This window comes from Stenella coeruleoalba (assembly GCF_951394435.1).
Source record: "Stenella coeruleoalba genome assembly, chromosome: 12".
Lineage (NCBI taxonomy): Eukaryota > Metazoa > Chordata > Mammalia > Artiodactyla > Delphinidae > Stenella > Stenella coeruleoalba.
This window is the reverse complement of record NC_137158.1, coordinates 81329756-81352047: the sequence shown is the minus strand read 5'-3', so window position 1 is coordinate 81352047 and position 22292 is coordinate 81329756.

Below are 22292 nucleotides of genomic sequence, written 5' to 3'. Positions count from 1 at the left end.
GGTAGTTGGCTTGGAGAAATAAGAGAACACAAAGTCCACAGATTGGATAGTTTTCCTAGAAATTATTCTATTAAAATATATATATTTGTGATATGTAAATATGATCAATTTAATATATAGTCAATATAATTATAATAATTTAATATTATACATAGACACGCACATATATACATATATATATTTGTCTTAAATGGTACATACTTTCTGCTAACCTTCCAGAATCTCCTGAACAAAAGAAGAGATGCTGTGGAGAAGTAGACTTGTTGCTTAGCAACCTGAGATTATGGGACATGTCCTCTTTCATTGACTTGATTTTATTTTATTTTATTTTATTTATTTATTTTTCACGGTACGTGGGCCTCTCACTGTCGTGGCCTCTCCCGTTGTGGAGCACAGGCTCCGGACGCGCAGGCTCAGCGGCCATGGCTCACGGGCCCAGCCGCTCTGCGGCATGTGGGATCCTCCCGGACCGGGGCACGAACCCGTGTGCCCTGCATCAGCAGGCGGACCCCCAACCACTGCGCCACCAGGGAAGCCCCATTGACTTGACTTTAAATCAGGCTCTTCAAGGGCAACTATGAGATAAAACGACAAAAATGTAAGAACTCATAATGCTAGCATAGGGCAATGATCGTTAGGAACAAACTACCTATGTTGTCACCGTGTTAGGATATTGAGGTTAGTTTGGAAAATATTAATTTTACTCTGGAATACTCTCTCTTTTCCCTGTAGTGATTATACTTATTTAAAACGGCTCTTGCTAAAGTGGAACTATCTGAAGAGTTAGTTGAATATGTTAATTAGCTCAAATGTGTTGATTATTTCACAATGTATAGCTATATCAAATCATCAAATTGTACCCCATAAATACATACAACTTAATTATCAAATACACCTCAATAAAAACAAAAATATCACACTTCTAAAGACTATATAGGTTAAGAAGTCGAAATGAAATAGGAAAAATATTTTGAATTTAATAAAAATTAAAACACAACTATAAAAAATGGCTCTTGCTGATGAAGGCGTGTTTCTCCAGAATCTCTGTGTGGGGCTTTGTTTTTTGTTTTTGTTTTTTTTTAATAGTAAAGGGAGTGTGGAAACATAAGGATAAATTTGAGTTCTGAGGCCAAGAAAGCGTTTGTAAAATTTTCTATACAGTGGTCTTAAAGGAAGGAAATATATATAAGTATATATACTGTTTGAAATCCTCAAATGTGGATGTTTATTAAAGTAGGAAATTATGCTTTTTTGGCAAAACAAGATAATTGCACTATTTCTCTGGTAGAAATTAAATCTGAAATCCAAATCGAGTTCATTTATTCCAATGTACTGCTTCTAAGGAGAAAAAAAATTGTTTGCAGCAGTATTTTATTTCACTGACGTGACACAGGGAGCAAGGAAGGACAAATTCTAGGGCATGGAAGGTCTGGATCCTCAAAGCAGAGATAATACATGTCTGTGCTTTTAAAACTCTTGGTCAGGGCTCCTCCTACTGGAATAACTTATTCAGTACCATGATATCAGACTCCTGGTCAAGATTCAAATTTTTGTTTATTTATTTATTTATTATTTATTTTGGGCTGCACTGGGTCTTCGTTGCTGCGCGCGGGCTTTCTCTAGTTGCGTTAAGCAGGAGCTACTCTTCGTTGCGGTGCGTGGGCTTCTCATTGCGGTGGCTTCTCTTGTTGCGGAGCACGGGCTCCAGGCGCACGGGTTCCAGGCGCACGGGCTTCAGTAGTTGTGGCACGTGGGCTCATTAGTTGTGGCGCACGGGCTTAGTTGCTCCACAGCATGTGGGATCTTCCTGGACCAGGGCTCGAACCCATGACCACTGCATTGGCAGGCCGGTTCTTAACCACTGTACCACCAGGGAAGTCCTAAGATTCAAATTTTTAACAAACCTAACACAGTGTTGCATATTCAATAAGTCACAAATTTTTTTGTGTGTGGCAGGGAGAAAAATTTCACATTAAGTGCTGATTTAAAAGGTCCATATCACATCTTCCATTTACCCCATAGTTGATGTTTACATTGAGACTTTGGTTAACATTTACATGGGACTTATGACCTGTCTGGCAGTATTCTAAGTACTTAAATATAGGTATTCATTTAATTCTCACAACAACTATATGAGGGAGGACTGCTATCATCTTCATTTCATGGGTGAGGAAACTGAGATACATGGATGGCTCTATTTCCTAGGTAACTGATATTTTTCATGCTATTGGAAACGGCATTTCTAAAATTTCATTTTTCAATTTTTCATTGCTAGTATGTAAAAAAAGTTTTCTGTTTATTGATCTAGCATCCTATGACTTTGCTAAATTGTCTTTTTTTTAAGATTTCATAAGGTTTTCAACATACATAATCATGTTGTCTGTTAATACAACCGTTTTACTTATTCCTTTACAACCTGCATGCCTGTTATTTCTTTTTCTTACTAATTGCACCAGCTAGGATTTCCAGTATAATGTTGAGTAGGAATGGTACAAGTGGATATTCTTGCTTGTCCCCCATTTTAGAATGGAAGCATTCAGTCTTTGCTCTTATATGTCAATTGTAGTCATGTCAATAGATGCATTTATCAGGTTGAGGACATTCCCATATTCCCCTGGTTCGTAGAGAGTTTTTATCATGGATGAGTGTTAAATTTTATCAAATACTTTTTGACATATATTTGATGATCATATGGTTTTTCTCCTGCATTCTGCTAATGTAGTGAGTTATGAGTTACACTGATTGTTTTTCTTAGTTCCCCGACCAGGGATCAAACCTGGGCCCCAGCCGTGAAAGCGCCGAGTCCTAGCCACTGGACCACCAGAGAATTTCCAACACTAATAGATTTTCAAATGTTGTTCAATTGGTCATGATGTATTATTCTCGTTATATATTACTGGTTATATATATATATTTATTTATTTTATACATATATCATATGTATAAATATGCTTGTTTTATATTGCTAGATTCCACTGGGTAGTATTTTTAAAGGATTTTTGTGTCTAGTCTCATGAAAGATTTTAATTGATCATTTTTGTGGTAATATTTGTCCTGGTTTGGTGTCAGGGTTATGTTAGCCTCATAAAATGAGATGGGAAGTGTTCTCTACTATTTTCTCAAAGAGTGTGTGTAAGAAGGGTGTTATTTATTCCTTAAATGTTTAATAGAACTTCAACTGGGCCTAGAGTTTTATCTGTGGAATGATTTTGATTAAACATTCACTTTTCTCAATAGTATTGGGCTGTTTAGCTTTCATATTTTATCTGGTGTTGGTTTTGATCCATCACATTTTTTCAAGAAATTTGTATATTTCACCTACATTTTCAAATTGATTGGCATAATGTTCTTTGTAATTTTCTTTATTAAGCTTTCAATGTCTGTAGGATCTCTAATGATATTCCCTCTTTCACTCCTGATATTTCTAATTTGTTTCCTCTCTTTTTTTATCCTTTGAAGTTTATTAAAACTTGTTTTATGAACCAGCATATGCTGTATCTTGGTGAATGTTGTGTACATACTTAAAAAGAATGTGTATTCTGCTTTTGTTGGGTGAAATGTTCTGTAAATATCAAACAGATTGAGAGTGTTATTCAAATCTTCTGTATCCTTTCTTTTTTTAAATTTATTTATTTTATTTATTTTTGGCTGCATTGAGTCTTTGTTGCTGCGTGCAGGCTTTCTCTAGTTGTAGTGAGTGGGAGCTACTCTTCGTTGCGGTGTGCGGGCTTCTCGTGGTAGCTTCTGTTGTTGCAGAGCACAGGCTCTAGGCATGCAGCCTTCAGTAGTTGTGGTGCGTGGGCTCAGTAGTTGTGGTGCGTGGGCTTAGCTGCTCTGAAGCATGTGGGATCTTTCTGGACCAGGGCTCAAACCCATGTCCCCTGCATTAGCAGGTGGATTCTTAACCACTGTGCCACCAGGGAAGCCCCCTTACTCATCTTATACTTTCTTTACTTCAACTCCAAAATCAGCCATTTCTCAAGGAACTTATTAGTATAGGATAGCATTTAGAAACCAAGATCTGGTGCTTTTGCTATGAGGATGTCATTGCTTCTAGTCTGTTTCTGGAGACAGAGATAGGAAATTCTCTACATACATCTGTAATTATTTCTAGAACTATGTGGATGTATATAATATATACATATCATGAGTTTATATCCTATTTCCAATTCCAATCCAACATTCCTGTCGTCTGGTTTCCATTGTTTCTGATGATGTATGTAATAAATATTTTTTTCCCCTCTGGCTACTTAAATTATTTTCCTTTATCTTTGGTTTCAGCATTTTGACTATATTGTGCATACGTATGACTTTTCTTTGCACCTATCCTGCTTGGAGTTCCTTGAAACTGTTAGATCTGTGAGTTGATGTCCTCCAACAATTTTTGAAAATTCTCAATCCTTCTGTGCTCGAATATTTGTTCTGCACAATTTTCCCCTTCCTCTCCTTCTCATTCTCCTTTACACATCTGTTAAACCATTTGATATTGTTTTGCAGATCTTACGGGCTCTGTTCCTTTTTTTCTTTAATTCTTTGTCTTAGTATCTCAGCCTAGAAACATCCTATTAATCTGTATTCATGTTAATGGATCCTTTCCTCTGTTGTATTCAGTTTTCTATTAACCCATTGAATTTTAGTTTCTGATATTAAAAAAAATATTTTTAGCATTTCCACTTTTGCAGTTACCATCTCTTTGCTGTATATCCCCATTTGTCCATGCATGTTGTCCATTTTTTACTTGCTCTTTTAACATATTTATGATAATATATTTAAGTTCTCTGTCTGATAATTCTAACATTCAGGCATTTCTATGTCTATCTCTATTAATCATTTCTTCTCTTGACTATGAGCCACATGTCCTTGCTTCTTTACATGTGTTGTAACATCTGTCACATTTTCATTTACATGTGTCATATTGTATGATTGATAGTATGAGCAAAAGAACAACAGAGACTGAAATAAAAAATATTCAGTCCCAGAAAGGGATATGCCCTTCTCCTGTCATGCCACGAATGAGGGAGGAGACTGAGTGAAAATAATCTGTAGCTGAGCTAGGTCTGGGCTTTGTGGCAGCTTTGGTTAGATTTTCCATTATCTTCAATGTTTTGAGATCAGAATTAGGACTTTCCTTTTGATCGGGTTTGTAATCTGAGCACCAGTGAGACTGCAGAGATCTCTTTATGCTTTGCAACGCAGCCAGTGGCTCCCTGACCTGCAGCTCTGTGTGCTTTATAGTTAAATAATAGCCTGGCTGCTAGCTTTGTGGCTGCTAGAGGGTTCTCTTTTTTCTCAAGTCCTGTTCCTGGCTCTCTGTGTTCGGGAGGTCTCTCTTCATCCTGCTGCCCTAAGCCCAGTTTTTCACAAGGCCACTATACTGTACCTGGTGAAGGCCAGAGAGGAATTGCTTTCTGCTCTGCTGCTTGCCCCCAGACTTTGGAGGATCACGGGAGTTCACTAGGCACAGGCCCAGATGCTTCAGCAGGATCTTTCTCAGGTTTCCTGCCCTGCCCCCAGCCTCCAACATACTACCCTTGTGCACTTTGGTGAAGGCCTGTGGAAGACAGCTGGCGAATGGGTGCAGACTTGCTGGATGACTGGAGCTCAATCCCTCATGCCAGCCCACACATGGCCATCAAGTTTATTAAAAGTTAGGCTGATTTCTCCATACCTCCATCCATAGCAGGTTCCTCCTACTCATGTCACTACGCAGAGAGTGAAAGTGGTTGTAGATCTCTTCTGTCCTAGGAAGGGCTCATCACTTTCCGGAATTTAGTTCATTTAGGTTTCTTTGTTACCTCAGCTGCCTGATGAGTTTATGAAACAAATGATTTTTTTTACCTTAGCTAGCTTCTCCTCATTGTTAGAGTGAGAGTGATGTTGTCTTACAACTTTTACTAAGTGGAACTAGAAGTTAAAATATGTTTTTAATCTTGAAATTTTGTTTGATCTGAAAAGTTTATGATACAAATTTTTATTTTGAATTAATATATATGTGTATATATAATATATAATATTCAGATTAAAACGGCCCATAAAAGAATCTTTTGTTAAAATACAAGAAGTCCTTGTTCCTACCTCCTTATTGTCCAAACCTTTCACATCATTAGAGAAGCAAAGGGATGCATCCACTGGAGCAGGGGAATAAAAATGAGGCAAAGGTCCAAAGCTCCAGGCTGTGTGGAGCCAGTGATACCATAAGAGAAGGAGTGGGGTCAGGGGAGCAAGCTGTGGGTTGTTGTGTTGTCTAGGACTTTGCTCCATAAACCCCTGTCTTCATATGCTACCCCTTGATTAAGAACACAGGATCCAACTTGCTGACAGACAACACCTATGGTTCTGTGCCCTGAACTGGTATCATTCCACATTGCTTTTTTCTCTTTTGTGGCTGAATGTAAGATGTGTACTATAAATCTTCATCTCTCATGTTTTTGGCTAAAATATTTTAATAGCTATTTCCTATCTCTGTCTCTGTATTTGCAGCTCACACTACTTATTGTCCCCATAGACAACATTAATTTATCATATCTTTATTTTCACTCAACATGAAAGGATTAAAATAGAAATGAAAGGTTTAAAGGGACATCTAGTTTTGGGCTAGTACGAGAGACAATATTATAAAATAAGTTCACCCAAATTTGTAAGAAAAATATCAAGACCCCCCCAAAAGATAAATAGGCAAAGAACATGCCAATTAATTCATAAGAGGGAGTAGTCAAAGCTATAGCTACGTCCCATACAAATGTCCAAATTTCTATTGCCACCCCATGTTTTTCCTCCTGAATAGTAAAACATGTAACCTAGTGCCCTTGGATGTCTCCACCTGCATGGACTCAACTTCTACATTCCAAAGTCAAACACATCTTCCTCCGTAACCCTCTTCTCTTGCTTGTCTCGGTGAACGGGTTAACAAATCCTCTCTCTCTCCTCCCAACCAAAACCACTTACTAGCTCCTGTCAACTCAACCTGCTAGATGCCTTTTTCTCTTTTCCATCTCCACTGCAACCTCAATGGTTGAGACCCCCTCATTTTTCACTTGGTATGTTGAGACAACTTCTTACCCAGATCTTCTGCCTTTGGTCCACTCCCGCTCCAGTTCACACTCCTGCCAACTGTTCCTTGAGCCTTCTAAACAGATACCAGATATTCATTTATCAAAATAAATGAAGGCAAATCATGAAATTATTTTGCTTAAAACTTTTCTGGGGCTTCCCATTGCCTCCAGGATGAAATGCAGATACTCCATCAGAAAACTACAAAGTTCTACGGGATCTGCTCTCTTGCCGTTCTCCCAAACACACCCTGTCCTCTAGCCTTACTAAATAGCTTGTAGCTCTTCGAATGTGGCACACTGTTGCACACCTCCATTGCTTTGCCCATGTTGTCGTTTCTGCCTGAAATCCCTCTCCTGTCCTGTTTGCTGATGAACTACTCATCCTTAAGTTTCAGTATGAATGTCACCTCCTCTGTGAAGTTTCAGGCAGAATTAGGTGTTCCCACCTCTTTCACATGGCATCCTATAATAACTTACATTTTCTGTGTTTATCACGTTGACCTCTCTTTCCTGCACTGGAATCTGAGCTCTGTGGCAGCAAGGGTATTATGTCTATCTCCCCACACCCTAACCTGCACCAAACGCAACACTTGGTTGTATAATGAAATGAAGACATTCTGGTCAGGGTGCTGTGGAGCTGGTACACTTAGACACAGCTGATGACACTTTAGAAACATATATGAAGGACCATAAAAGTATTGATATTCTTTAACCCAGTGAATCTACATCTAGGAATCTTAAGGAAATAATCCAAAACTTTTTGTACAAGTTATTTGTCACTGTATTACTTAGGTACTCAAAATACTGGAAACCACCTAAATTCCAGCAATAGGAAGATGGCTAGGTAAATTATGACATATTAAGACAAAGTGCAGTCATTAAAATGTGTGATTTTTAGCTAAATACTGGGCAACATAGAAAACTGCTTATATTACAACACCACTGGACACTACAATTACAGTTGCCCCAGGACCTAGCTAAGACTTAGGTCTGCTTCCAGGATTGTCTGCAACAGGCAGAACTAATCAACTTGAGTAACTTGAGTCCAAACCGAAATCCTTCAAAGGGAGCTGAAAGTCAGAAGCCAGAGAAACTAGGCACAATTGCTAAGTTCAAAAAGAAAGATGCAATCTTTTTTCTTTTTTTGAAGAGGCATTTTAAAAAATTAATTAATTTATATTTTATTTTTGGCCGCATTGGGCCTTCATTGACGCGCCCAGGCTTTCTCTAGTTGTGGTGAACAGGGGCTACTCCTCGTTGCAGTGCACGGGCTTCTCATTGTGGTGGCTTCTTTTGTTGCGGAGCATGGGCTCTAGGCGTGCAGGCTTCAGTAATTGTGGCACGTGGGCTCTAGAGTGCAGGCTCAGTAGTTGTGGTTCACAGGCTCTAGAGTGCAGGCTCAGTAGCTGTGGCACACGGGCTTAGTTGCTCCGCGGCATGTGGAATCTTCCCGGACCAGGACTCCAACCTGTGACCCCTGCATGGCGGGCGGATTCTTAACCACTGTGCCATCAGGGAAGTCCCAGAACAAAGCAATCTTGAAAAAGAGAATCAGTGGTTGCAATGAAGGCAGAGTGGGTAAAAACAGGAGAGTCTGGGTACTTGCTGTGAAAGCTGTTGGTCTTCTGAGGCGCTGAAGTTGAAACGAGTTAAAGCACAGAGCCAAGGCAAACAGCAATTAAGTAAAGACAATAGATGCATAAGGGAAAAAGGACCCAGATTCCACCCTCTGGGTTCAAGGCACGGAGGGAATGGTTCTGGATTATACCATTTAAAGAAAGTAGAGTTCATGGTGAGCTGGGCTCTGGATTGAACCAAATGGTAATTCTCTCCAGGTCTCCAGGTCTGAAGAGGCACTGGGCTATGTGGGAGAAAGCAAGTTGGCAACCAGGAGGTGGAGGGTGTGTGTGTCACAAGCTGGGATGGGAGCCTAAGTTGTTGACTGCCTGCGCTGTTTCACTGAGCCAGGGGACATCCACAGAGCTGTAGAGCACACCTGAGATTTGCCCGAGATACACCAAAAGGCTAATTTTGGGGTGAGGATGGTGAGGTGTTGGCTAATATTTTAAAAAATTTTCTGTAATATGATATACAGCTTTTAAAAGGACAAAATTAACATTTAAAAATAAGAAGTGGACATCTAATGATTCTAGATGCAGTAACAGGCTAAATCCTGTCCCAGTGTCGTGTAAGATCAGCAAATGAAGCAGTTTACCTGACCGGCATAGCCTGCGGGAACTCGAGTGATCTGGTAGGCAGGAGTCAGCTGCCCTGTCACCCTGTCACAGCGTCAGTTCTTTTCTGTGCTGTGGGTTTCCAGGTCACTGCTTACTGTGACATCCTGCTGACAGGGTAAGCGAGGGCTGAATTCCTGTGGAAGGAGAGGTGTCTTTTCTTCACCCAAAGGCCCTGACCAGTAGCAAAGCCAGTACCTGCCACCTCTCTCTGAGTTGCACAAAGGCACTGGACAGGGCAGTTCTGTGCTTCCCATCTGCAAAGTGGGGCATCTCAGGATCTGTATTTCTTTTACTAATAGAAATTCGACCCTATTTCTTGTGAAGTAATGAGGCTGATTTTATTTTGGTGAAGGTGTCTTTGCCCCTGTCTGGACCGGGTGATATTATGAAGCTTCTTCACAGAACACCATAGCTGTATCACTGTCGTTAATCCCCAGGTTTCTCCCCTGAATTGGGGTGGGAGCAGAAGGGAGCGTGTCGGGCCACAGCTTGTATCATACTAAGATGATTAACAGCCACATAATGTGTGCTGGGAAGACCCTCATCTGATCCCGTATCTGCTACCCCTCTGGCTGCCCAAGTGGGTGTTCGAATCCTCTCTCCCTGGCCCCAGGGTGGCTCCTTCAGGGTAGTTCTTCTCCACCTTCAATGTGTGTAAGAATCATCTTGGAAACTCATTAGAGAGTGATTCTGATTCAGCAAGTTTGGAGTGCGTTGCCAGGTGCGGCCGATGCTGCTCGTCTGTGCATCACCGTGGTTTATCGGGGCTCCAGGGCCTTCCAGACATCTGGGGCAGAGGCTGGGAAGGAACTGGGGGCTCCCCAAAGTCTGGTTACTGGACGAAGAGGGTACTTCCCCCGTGGGGGCCTCTGCTTCTCAGAGCAGACTATGGACTCGTGTTTGGGGCATCACGGAACACGAGTGTAGCAGCCACCCAAACTTGGCTTTCCAGGGAGGAAGAGGCCCCTGCGGTGGTGAATCTGAGGCTCCTGTCTTTACAAGGAGGGAGGAAGGTGCACAGGGGGAGGGGGAGGGAAAGCGTTCTGCTCATCAGATTAATGTTGCAGTTTGGGGGCTTTGGAAGTGCTGAGGATTCCTAAGAAGGGGTGCTCACCTGGAGACCACAAGAGAGAAAAAGACCAGACACTTCCTGTCCCTGAGGAATAATTATTTAAAAATAACCCCACTGCCTAACTTCTTGTGCATTTGGAAGCCCTTCTACAGGGCTTTCCAAACTGGCAATGTGTGGATCTCAAGATCAGCTGTTAGAGCTAATATTAAGCTTGTAAGAACTAATGTGCTAAGCTGCTTTTGTTCTTCCCAAATAGAAGTGTCATGTGAAGAAATAACCCACTATATGTTTGGGGATGGCAGAATAATCACCAAACAGAATAAACTTCTATTTTTCTTACAAACTTTATTAAGTACCTAATTGGATCTAATCTGGGTTTTAAGGAAAAAAAACATTAAGATCTACAAAGGAGTTATATTTTCCCACATTATGCCTTCATTATATTATTCCCTCTTCATTAATCCTTCCTAAGGATATTATTTAGAAAACGTGACCTGTTCACTTCATCAGAATTAGAATCCTAAGCCTGTGTTAATATTTTTGGCTGGACCTGCTTCATTATTGAATACTCTTCCTTTCCGGCTTCTGCTAGCCTTCTATTTTCATTTTAGAATTTCCAATACTGATACATAAACCAAAATATCAATTTTAACAGGCATTCTGAATGGACAGGTAGGAACCTTACAGCTATGGGACACAACATTCCCTCTTGAAGTCAAGAGTAAGAAGCAGAGAAAGCTGGTCCTCGGCTAGAAGGAAGATGTGCTTGGAGAGGGGCTGGAAGGTCTCTGTTTCTAGCTTATTTGTGAAGCTCAGCTGCATCCCTGTCCTTGGGTTTTGTGAGTCACCTTGATCATAAATTCCGCTTTTTTTTTTTATTTTTAAAGAAGATGTTGGGGGTAGGAGTTTATTAATTTATTTATTTTTGCTGTGTTGGGTCTTTGTTTCTGTGCGAGGGCTTTCTCTAGTTGTGGCAAGCGGGGGCCACTCTTCATCGCGGTGTGCGGCCCTCTCACTATCGCGGCCTCTCTTGTTGCGGAGCACAGGCTCCAGACGCGCAGGCTCAGTAGTTGTGGCTCACGGGCCTAGTTGCTCCGTGGCATGTGGGATCCTCCCAGACCAGGGCTCGAACCCGTGTCCCCTGCATTAGCAGGCAGATTCTCAACCACTGTGCCACCAGGGAGGCCCATAAATTCCGCTTTTTTTGCTTAATCTAACTGAATTGTATTTCTGTTAATTAGAACAAAAAGAGACTAAATTTATATGCTGGTGAGGAAACTTTCAAGTTGTTCAGTGCTTACTATGTGTCATGCGCTGTAGCAACGCATGCTTTATGTTATTTAATCCTTAAAACTAACCCCATGAGGGAGGTATTATCATGATTATTATTACCTGCATTTTATGGATAAAACCACCAAGATTTAGAAATATTTAGTAATTTGTCCCAAATCACCATCTATTAAATGGCAAAACTGAGATTCAAACAGAATGTTTGATACAAAAACCTATGCTATTAACCATTATGCTGTACTTTATAGATTATTGAAACAAATATAGGCATATTATGTACTAGAACAAAATATTCACATTGTAAAACTCCAAGGATGGAAATCTTCAAAGATATACAAAAGCAGACAAAACAGTGTAAGTCCCACTGATCCATGGCCCAGGTTCAACATTTACCAACATTTTGCCAATCTTGGCTCATCTAACCCTCCCCACCCCCACCTTCTAACTATGGTTAATGTCTTACAATTTTACACTAACAGGGTACACTTGTCACAACTGAAAAATCAAGATTGGTACATTTTATTAACTAAACTGCAGGTTTTACACAGGTTTTCTTAGGTTTTACCTAATGTCCCTTTCCTGTTTCCTGATCCCATCAGGGATACTGCTTCACATTTAGTCATGGCGTCTCCTTAGTCTCTCCTGGTCTATAAGTTTCTCAGACTTGCCTCGTTTTTCTTGGCCTTAATGGTTTTGAAGAGTGCTGATCAGGTATTTTGTAGCATTTCCTTAAATTTGTGTTTGTCGGATGCTCTTCTCATGGTAAGCCTGGGGTTATAGTTTTTAAGGAAGAAAACCACAGAGGTGATGTGCCCGTCTCATCACATATAGGGGTACATGGTGTCAACATGACTTTATTTCTGATGTTAATCCTGACCACCTGGCTAAGGCAATATTGTCTGGGTTTCTCCACTGTACAGTTACTTTTTCACCCTGTCCAAATCTATTCTTTGGAATCAAGTCACTAAGTACAACCCACACTCATGATAGGGAATCAGCTCCACCTGGACTGGACAGTACCTACATAAATTTTGATTTCTTCTGTAAGAAAGGCCCCAAGTGATTTTAAGAGTTGAGAATCACCAATCTAAGCCAGTTATGATTATTCCATTCTTCTTTGCCAGTAAGTGGTCTAGGGATGGACATGTGTGACAATTCTAGGAAAGATTTTTCTCCATGATAAAAAAGAAATAATTATACTAGGAGGAAGCTCTTCCTTGTTTCTGCAGGCAAGTGGAGGCTTCCTTTCCTTGTGTGGGTTGCTGCTATGAGCATGCAATCCTTGGAGTGGCAGCCACCATCTTGTGGCCATGAGGCGATAAGCCAGGGATGGAAAGCCAAAGTTATTGGGATGGCAGAGTTAGAAGAGGGCTGAAACCCTTGAAACTACCTCCAGCTTTCTTGTTATATGGACAATTACTTCTTTACTGTTATGTCACTTAGTTGCTGTTCTGTTACTTGAAGTCAAATGCATTTCCAATTGATGCAGGTGCCTCATCTTGTTTTTACAACTGTAGCTAGCCTCCACATCTAGGACTTGTCTCCTCCACATCTTACTCATTTTAAATGAGTAAGTGAAGGACTAAATGAAGAAGCTATTATAATAACCATAAAATATCAATGTCTTTAATGCCAGTATACTTGGCAATTAGATTCTATACTTCTATTTCTTCTCTCAAACAAATACAATAGAGTTGTATGCATTCTGTCACTGGGGAAAAATTTATTAGTATGACTAGTTGACAGCAGTAAAAATTTTTGATGTTTATCAAGTTCAAATTGAAGTTTAATGCACATATATTTATTAATTTTTAGGATTTATTAACCAATATATTGCTAGTATGATTGAGGCAAATAATGGAATGCCTACCACATAGCGATGAGAATGAAAATACTATTATATTATGCAACAGCATGGACGAATCTCACAAGTATAATGTTGAGTAATAGATGCCAGACACACACATACATGTTGCATGATTATACTGATACAAAATTTAAAAATAAGCAAAACTAATCACTGGTCAAAGTCAGGACAGTGTTTACCCTTGAGTGGGTAGTGACAGAAAGGCTTTCTATGAAAGGGCTTCTAGGATGGTGATAATTTCCTTCTTCTTGATCGTGGCGCTGGTTATAGAGGTGTATTCAATTTGTGGCAATTCAGAGATTTGTACATTTATGCCATGCACTTTTCTGTATGTATGTTATACTTCAATAAAGTTTGTTTTAAAAATTCACCCTGGGCTTCCCTGGTGGCGCAGTGGTTGAGAGTCCGCCTGCCAATGCAGGGGACACAGGTTCGAGCCCTGGTCTGGGAAGATCCCACATGCCGCGGAGCAACTAGGCCCGTGAGCCACAACTACTGAGCCTGCGCGTCTGGAGCCTGTGCTCCGCAACAAGAGAGGCCACGATAGTGAGAGGCCCGCGCACCGCGATGAAGAATGGCCCCCGCTTGCCTCAAATAGAGAAAGTGCTCGCACAGAAACGAAGACAGAACACAGCAAAAACAAATAAATAAATAAAATTAAAAAAAAATTCACCCTGAAAATGTCTATCTCTAGCATCTTATTGATCAACTTTGGGAGCAGATAAACCTTTTAAGCAATGCTTATTTACAAACAGCACAAAATGGTTCACTATTTGTAGTAAAATTTAGACTGGGGTGGGAGGGACTAGCTTATTGCGGGAAGTCCCCAATTTATGAATGTCTTTGTATGTATAATAGCTCACTTGTAATTCAGTTGTTATAAACAATATTTTCACATAGGTTCAGTGTTAGAATAACGCTTAGGGTAAATGCCGACTGGTAAGAATAATGAAGTAGAAATGCTGTATATTTCCTATTAAATACAGGCATATAATTACCCCTGTTACACATACACAAGACTGAAACAACTTTCAAAGATGTAAAAAGATAAAAACATAATTGTGATTATATTCCATTTTAAATCCATCAGATTAGTAAAAGTAAAGTGTTAGCAAGGATGTAGAGAAACAGGAATTTTCACCTATTGTTGGTCAGTGCTAACTGATTCAACTGTTTTGGAGAATACTCTGGCAAGATTACTTGAAGTTGAAAATGTGCCTAACCTCTGACTCGATAACTCCATTTCTGGGAAATAATGTAAAAGAACACTTGTACAGGTGCAGGAGGACAGATATATTATATATGTGTGTGTATGCATATATAAAAAAAGATGTTTACTGCAGAATTTATTGTTCCTAACATTTGGAAACACCTAAATGTCCATCAAAAAAGGAAGAGACATGTAAATTGTATGTATTCCTAACTGAACAGTAAATAATAGCTATAATGAATGAACTGAAACCACGTGTATAATGTGGATCTCAAAATTAGTGTGAAAAGAATTATAGAATGATGGTTTTCATCGTGATACCATTTATGTATCATGTATGTATAAAAATGATAGTAGATATCTTTTATGGATACTTACTAAGTAATATAAGTTAAAGAAATGTAAACGATGATCCATCAGCTTCCTGTTGTACTCGTATTGGGAGAGTAAAAAAAGAGGACTGTGATTGAGGAGGAGCACACAAGGGAATTCAATTCTCTACTGTTTTATTTCTTTAAAAAAATCAGAATCAAATATGAATGTTAACATTGACTAGTACATATATTCTTATATGATTCAATATATTTATGTGTGTTTGAATGCTTTCATACAAAGAATAAAAGAAATGAGGAATTTGGAATGAAGGAAGAGTCAGGATATGAAATTAAAAGCCTCAGCTAAATTAACACACTGAGATGCATATTATAAGACCTATATAGTTTCCAGGGACAGTTAGCTAATTAGTTCTTTAGCAGTATCTGCAAGATTAAAAAACAAAATAAAGCAATAAAGTAGTTTAGGAGGAATGCACCTTTGCTCTTGCGAAGTATTGAGAGGTTTCTCCTCTTCTGGGTCTTCAGCTATTGTGGGATAGAGCTTTGGCACTCAAAAGTGCAACCTGCCAAAGGAGTAGCATTGACGCCACCTGGGAGCTTGTTAGAAACGCAGAATGTCAGGCCGCAGCCCAGACCTGCTCAATGAGAATTTGCATTTTAACAAGACTGCCAGATGGCACACTGAGGTCTGAAAAGCCCTCATACAGAAGCAGCAGCTCTCAATAGCATATCTGTCTAGATCATGACCAAGATAATTTTATTCTGGAAAATTTTCAGAGTAGCTTTTGAACCAATCACCTAGTACAGCCATAGTTAAAGCTTTAAGCACTCAAAGAACATTTACTTTTAGACAAAGGCAGCTTCTACTAAAATTTCCAAGATGTATTAATTGCAAATTGTAGCTGTAAATACCGTATGATGTAATGGCTTTATAAGACTGAAATATCTCCTATGGGAAGTTCATCAAGATTTCTGTGATTTCTTCACATCTTTCACAGTCCTGCCTCTGCTCTCCCTGCCTTTCTGAATGAGAAACTCAACTTCTCTTCTTAATTTAACAAAATATATATTATATACATCAGGAGAGCTTGTGGTAAGTGAAGATGTTATTAAAGGTTTTGGGGAGACAGAGGAGTGACTATTATAAAGTTGAATATTGGAGTTCCCCCTCAGCGAGATGCGTCCTGAGAGCTGATACACTGACACAGCTTAATAGTTTGTTTCACTAAAAAAATTCTGCCACATGTAAATGTAAATAATGACTAAAATATCTTGCAGAGAATTTATATTTAACCAATTAAGAATGCTGCCTTTACTTTCCTCAATCCAACCAAAGGATCTAAACCAAAGGAACTACCATCAATAAGTAAGATTCTGCAACTACTTCGGGAATCTAATGAGTGGATTGTAACAAAAGCTGGTTCCTTGCTGATAGGCCGAGCCATTTCCTTGGCAGTAAAAGGAAACAGCTGTGCTGGGTGATTAGCCTACTGAAAACCAAATGAGACACAAAAACAAAACCTCCTACCCAAAGTCGCTTTCATACACACTGGCCAGGGGCTCTCAGCTCTGACTGCATTAGACACACCACAGAAGGGAGCCTTTAAAAAATGCTGAACTTGGGTCCCATGCCAGAACAATTACATCTAAATAAGGGAGGAGGGGGGCACTAAGGACAGGTATCAGTATTTTTTGAAAGCTCCCCATGTAATTCTATTCTGCTCAAGAAAGCAGAAGAAAAACCTTCCTCTGAAATAGAAGTTCTGCTTCAAGTTTTTAACAAACAAAAGGTCGTGAAAGATTAAGTGAAAAAGCCATACAGACTAAAAGTGAGGGGATGGAAAAAGATATTCCATGCAAATGGAAATCAAAAGAAAGCTGAAGTAGCAATTCTCATATCAGACAAAATAGACTTTAAAATAAAGACTATTATAAGAGACAAAGAAGGACACTACACTACATAATGTTCAGGGGATCAATCCAAAAAGAAGATATGACAATTGTAAATATTTATTCACCCAACATAGGAGAACTTCAATACGTAAGTCAAATGCTAACAGCCATAAAACGGGAAATCAACAGTAAAACAACCATAGTAGGGGACTTTCAACACCCCACTTTAACCAATGGACAGATCATCCAAAATGAAAATAAATAAACACAAGCTTTAAATGATACATTAAACAAGATGGACTTAATTGATATTTATAGGACATTCCATCCAAAAATAACAGGATACACTCTCTTCTCAAGCACTCATGAAACATTCTCCAAGACAGATCATACCCTGGGTCACAAATCAAGCCTTCATAAATTGAAGAAAACTGAAATCATATCAAGTATCATTTCTGACCACAACCCTATGAGACTAGATAAGAATTACAGGAAAAAAACTGTAAAAAACACAAACATATGGAGGCTAAACAATACACTACTAAATAACCAAGAGATCACTGAAGAAAACAAAGAGGAAATCAAAAAATACCTAGAAACAAATGACAATGAAAACACAATGACCCAAAACCTACAGGATTCAGCAAAACCAGTTCTAAGAGGGAAGCTTATAGCAATACAATCTTAGCTCAAGAAACAAGAAACATCTCAAATAAAAAACCTAACCTTACACCTAAAGCAATTAGAGAAAGAACAAAAAACCCCCAAAGTCAGCAGGAGGAAAGAAATCATAAAGATCAGATCAGAAATAAATGAAAAAGAAAAGAAGGAAACAATAGCAAAGATCAATAAAACTAAAAGCTGCTTCTTGGAGAAGATAAACAAAATTGATAAACCATTAGCCAGACTCATCAAGAAAAAAAGGGAGAAGACTCAAATCAACAGAATTAGAAATGAAAAAGGAGAAGTAACAACTGACACTACAGAAATACAAAGGATCATGAGAGATTACTACAAGCAACTCTATGCCAATAAAACGGACAACCTGGAAGAAATGGACAAATTCTTAGAAAAGCACAAGCTTCTGAGACTAAACCAGGAAGAAACAGAAAATATAAACAGATGAATCACAAGCACTGAAATTGAGACTGTGATTAAAAACCTTCCAACAAACAAAAGCCCAGGACCAGATGGCTTCACAGGCAAATTCTATCAAACATTTAGAGAAGAGCTAACACCCATCCTTCTCAAACTCTTCCAAAATATAGCACAGGGAGGAACACTCCCAAACTCATGTTATGAGGCCACCATCACCCTGATACCAAAATCAGACAAAGATGTCACAAAGAAAGAAAACTACAGGCCAATATCACTGATGAACATAGATGCAAAAATCCTCAACAAAATACTAGCAAACAGAATCCAACAACACATTAAAAGGATCATACACCATGATCAAGTGGGGTTTATCCCAGGGATGCAAGGATTCTTCAATATATGCAAATCAAACAATGTGATAAACCATATTAACAAACTGAAGGAGAAAAACCATATGATCATCTCAATAGATGCAGAAAAAGCTTTCAACAAAATTCAACACCCATTTATGATAAAAACTCCCCAGAAAGTAGTAGGCACAGAGGGAACTTACCTCAACATATAATAAAGGCCATATATGACAAACCCATAGCCAACATCATTCTCAATGGTGAAAAACTGAAAGCATTTCCTCTAAGATCAGGAACAAGACAAGGTTCTCCACTCTCACCACTATTATTCAACATAGTTTAGACAGTTTTAGCCACAGCAATCAAAGAAGAAAAAGAAAGAAAAGGAATCCAAATCGGAAAAGAGGATGTAAAGCTGTCACTGTTTGCAGATGACATGATCCTATACATAAAGAATCCTAAAGATGCTACCAGAAAAATACTAGAGCTAATCAATGAATTTGGTAAAGTGGCAGGATACAAAATTAATGCAAAGAAATCTCTTGCATTCCTGCATACTAATGATGAAAAATCTGAAAGTGAAACTAAGGAAACACTCCCATTTACCACTGCAACAAAAAAAATAAAATACCTAGGAATAAACCTACCTAAGGAGACAAAAGACCTGTATGCAGAAAACTACAGACACTGATGAAAGAAATTAAAGATGATACAAACAGATGGAGAAATATACCATGTTCTTGGATTGGAAGAAATCAACATTGTGAAAATGACTCTACTACCCAAAGCAATGTACAGATTCAGTGCAATCCCTATCAAACCACCAATGGCATTTTTCACAGAACTAGAACAAAAAATTTGTATGGAAACACAAAAGACCCCGAATAGCCAAAGCAATCTTGAGAACAAAAAATGGAGCTGGAGGAATCAGGCTCCCTGACTTCAGACTACACTACAAAGCTACAGTAATCAAGACAGTATGGTACTGGCCCCAAAACAGAAATATAAATCAATGGAACAGGATAGAAAGCCCAGAGATAAACCCATGCACAAATGGTCACCTTATCTTTGCTAAAAGAGGCAAGAATATACAGTGGAGAAAAGACAGCCTCTTCAATAAGTGGTGCTGGGAAAACTGGACGGCACAAGTAAAGGAATGAAATTAGAACACTCCCTAACAACATACACAAAAATAAACTCAAAATGGATTAAAGACCTAAATATAAGGCCAGACACTATAAAACTCTTAGAGGAAAACACAGGCAGAACACTCTATGACATAAATAACAGCAAGAACCTTTTTGACCCACCTCCTAGAGAAATGGAAATAAAAACAAAAATAAACAAATGGGACCTAATGAAACTTCAAAACTTTTGCACAGCAAAGGAAACCATAAACAAGACCAAAAGACAACCCTCAGAATGGGAGAAAAGATTTGCAAATGAAGCAACTGACAAACGATTAATCTCCAAAATACAGAAGCAGCTCATGCAGCTCAATAACAAAGAAACAAACTACCCAATCCAAAAATGGGAAGAAGACCTAAATAGACACTTCTCCAAAGAGGATATACAGATTGCCAACAAACACATGAAAGAATGCTCCAACATCATTAATCATTAGAGAAATAAAAATCAAAACTACAATGAGATATCATCTCACACCAGTCAGAATGGCCATCATCAAAAAATCTACAAACAATAAATGCTGGAGAGGGTGTGGAGAAAAGGGAACCCTCTTGCACTGTTGGTGGGAATGTAAATTGATACAGCCACTATGGAGAACAGTATGGAGTTTCCTTAAAAAACTAAAAATAGAACTACCATACAACCCAGCAATCCCACTAGTGGGCATATACCCTGAGAAAACCATAATTCAAAGAGTCATGTACCACAATGCTCATTGCAGCTCTGTTTACAATAGTCAGGACATGGAAGCAACCTAAGTGTCCATCGACAGAGGAATGGATAAAGAAGATGTGGCACATATATACAATGGAATATTACTCAGCCATAAGAAGAAATGGAGTTATGTGTAGTTAGGTGGATGGACCTTGAGTGTGTCATACAGAGTGAAGTAAGTCAGAAAGAGAAAAACAAATACCATATGCTAACACATATGTATGGAATCTGAAAAACAAAAAAAGGTTCTGAAGAACCTAGGGGCAGTACAGGAATAAAGATGCAGACATAGAGAATAGACTTGAGGACTCAGGGAGGGGGAAGGGTAAGCTGGGACGTAGTGAGAGAGTGGTATGGACATATATACACTACCAACTGTAAAAGCTAGTGGGAAGGAGCCGCATGGCACAGGCAGATCAGCTCGGTGCTTTGTGACCACCTGGGGGTGTGATAGGGAGGGTGTAGGGAGATGCAAGAGGGAGGAGATATGGGGATATATGTATATGTATAGCTTATTCACTTTATTATAAAGCAGAAACTAACACACCATTGTCAAGCAATTATACTCCAATAAAGATGTTTTTTTGGTTTTTTTTTTGCGGTACGCGGGCCTCTCACTGTTGTGGCCTCTTCCGTTGCGGAGCAACAGGCTCCGGACGCGCAGGCTCAGCGGCCATGGCTCACGGGCACAGCCGCTCCGCGGCATGTGGGATCTTCCCGGACCGGGGCACGAACCCGTGTCCCCTGCATCGGCAGGTGGACTCTCAACCACTGTGCCACCAGGGAAGCCCTATAATAAAGATGTTTAAAAAAAAAAAAAAATTAAGTGGAAAAGCAAGTGTAAAAGCAGTGTGATCTCACTGGGATGGGAGAGTGGAGACCATTTTTTATACTCTCAGAAAAAGGTTTGAAGATTGCCATCAAAATTTTAATTGTGGTTATTCCTGAATGGTGGGATTGTGGACGAGTTATATTTTTCTTCTTTTGCTTCCCTTTTCCAGTCTACCTGCAATGAAAGTGTATTGCTCATAAAAAAGGTAACTTCAATTAAAAATAAAGATACCAGTGGACCTTATCTTCATTAAACAGGCTATGACAAGGAATAGTTTAAAAAAGTATAACGTAGGGCTTCCCTGGTGGCGCAGTGGTTGAGAGTCCGCCTGCCAATGCAGGTGACACGGATTCGTGCCCCAGTCTGGGAAGATCCCACATGTCACGCAGCGGCTAGGCCCGTGAGCCATGGCCACTGAGCCTGCGTGTCCGGAGCCTGTGCTCTGCAACGGGAAAGGCCACAACAGTGAGAGGTCCACGTACCAAAAAAAAAAAAAGTATAATGTAACCAAAAATGCAGCTGCCAAGATAAAGTCTAAGTTGGAAGCAGTAGGAAATAGGTTTTCCATAAAGTGAAATCGAGTTTAGGTTTTCATTAAAGTAAAATCAAGTTTAGTGACAAATTTGAAAAGTATTCCTGTAACAGAGAATAAAAGCAATGAAAATGATGAGAAAACAACAAGTATTAATCATGGAGAATCAATTAATGAATAGGTGTTTCTAAAGAACAAACAGAATAGAGGTATGAAAGTTCTAACAGAAAATCTGTTCATTTAAAAACTTAAACAGAATCCTCCACAACGTAAATAAACAAACCACCTGAATTTTGAGAGCTCAGGAAGACACACATATTCCAGGCAAAATTAACAAGGGATATACACCTTAGTTAACTTTTAAAATTTCAAAGAAATAATAAACACTACAGCGGAACAAAATAAAAACAAACAAACAAACAAAAAGGATGGAGGGATGGATTGGTTAAGAATGAAAGCCAAGTAGAAAAAGAACATTGGGTAAGAAAGAGAGGAGTTCAAAGAAACTCCTGCAAACCAAGTGGAAAAAGTTATTCAAAAGAATAAAATCCAAACTGGTCTCAGTAAATGCCTGAGGATGATGAGAAAAATGGCTCAGTTTTAATACAAATGGATGGTGACC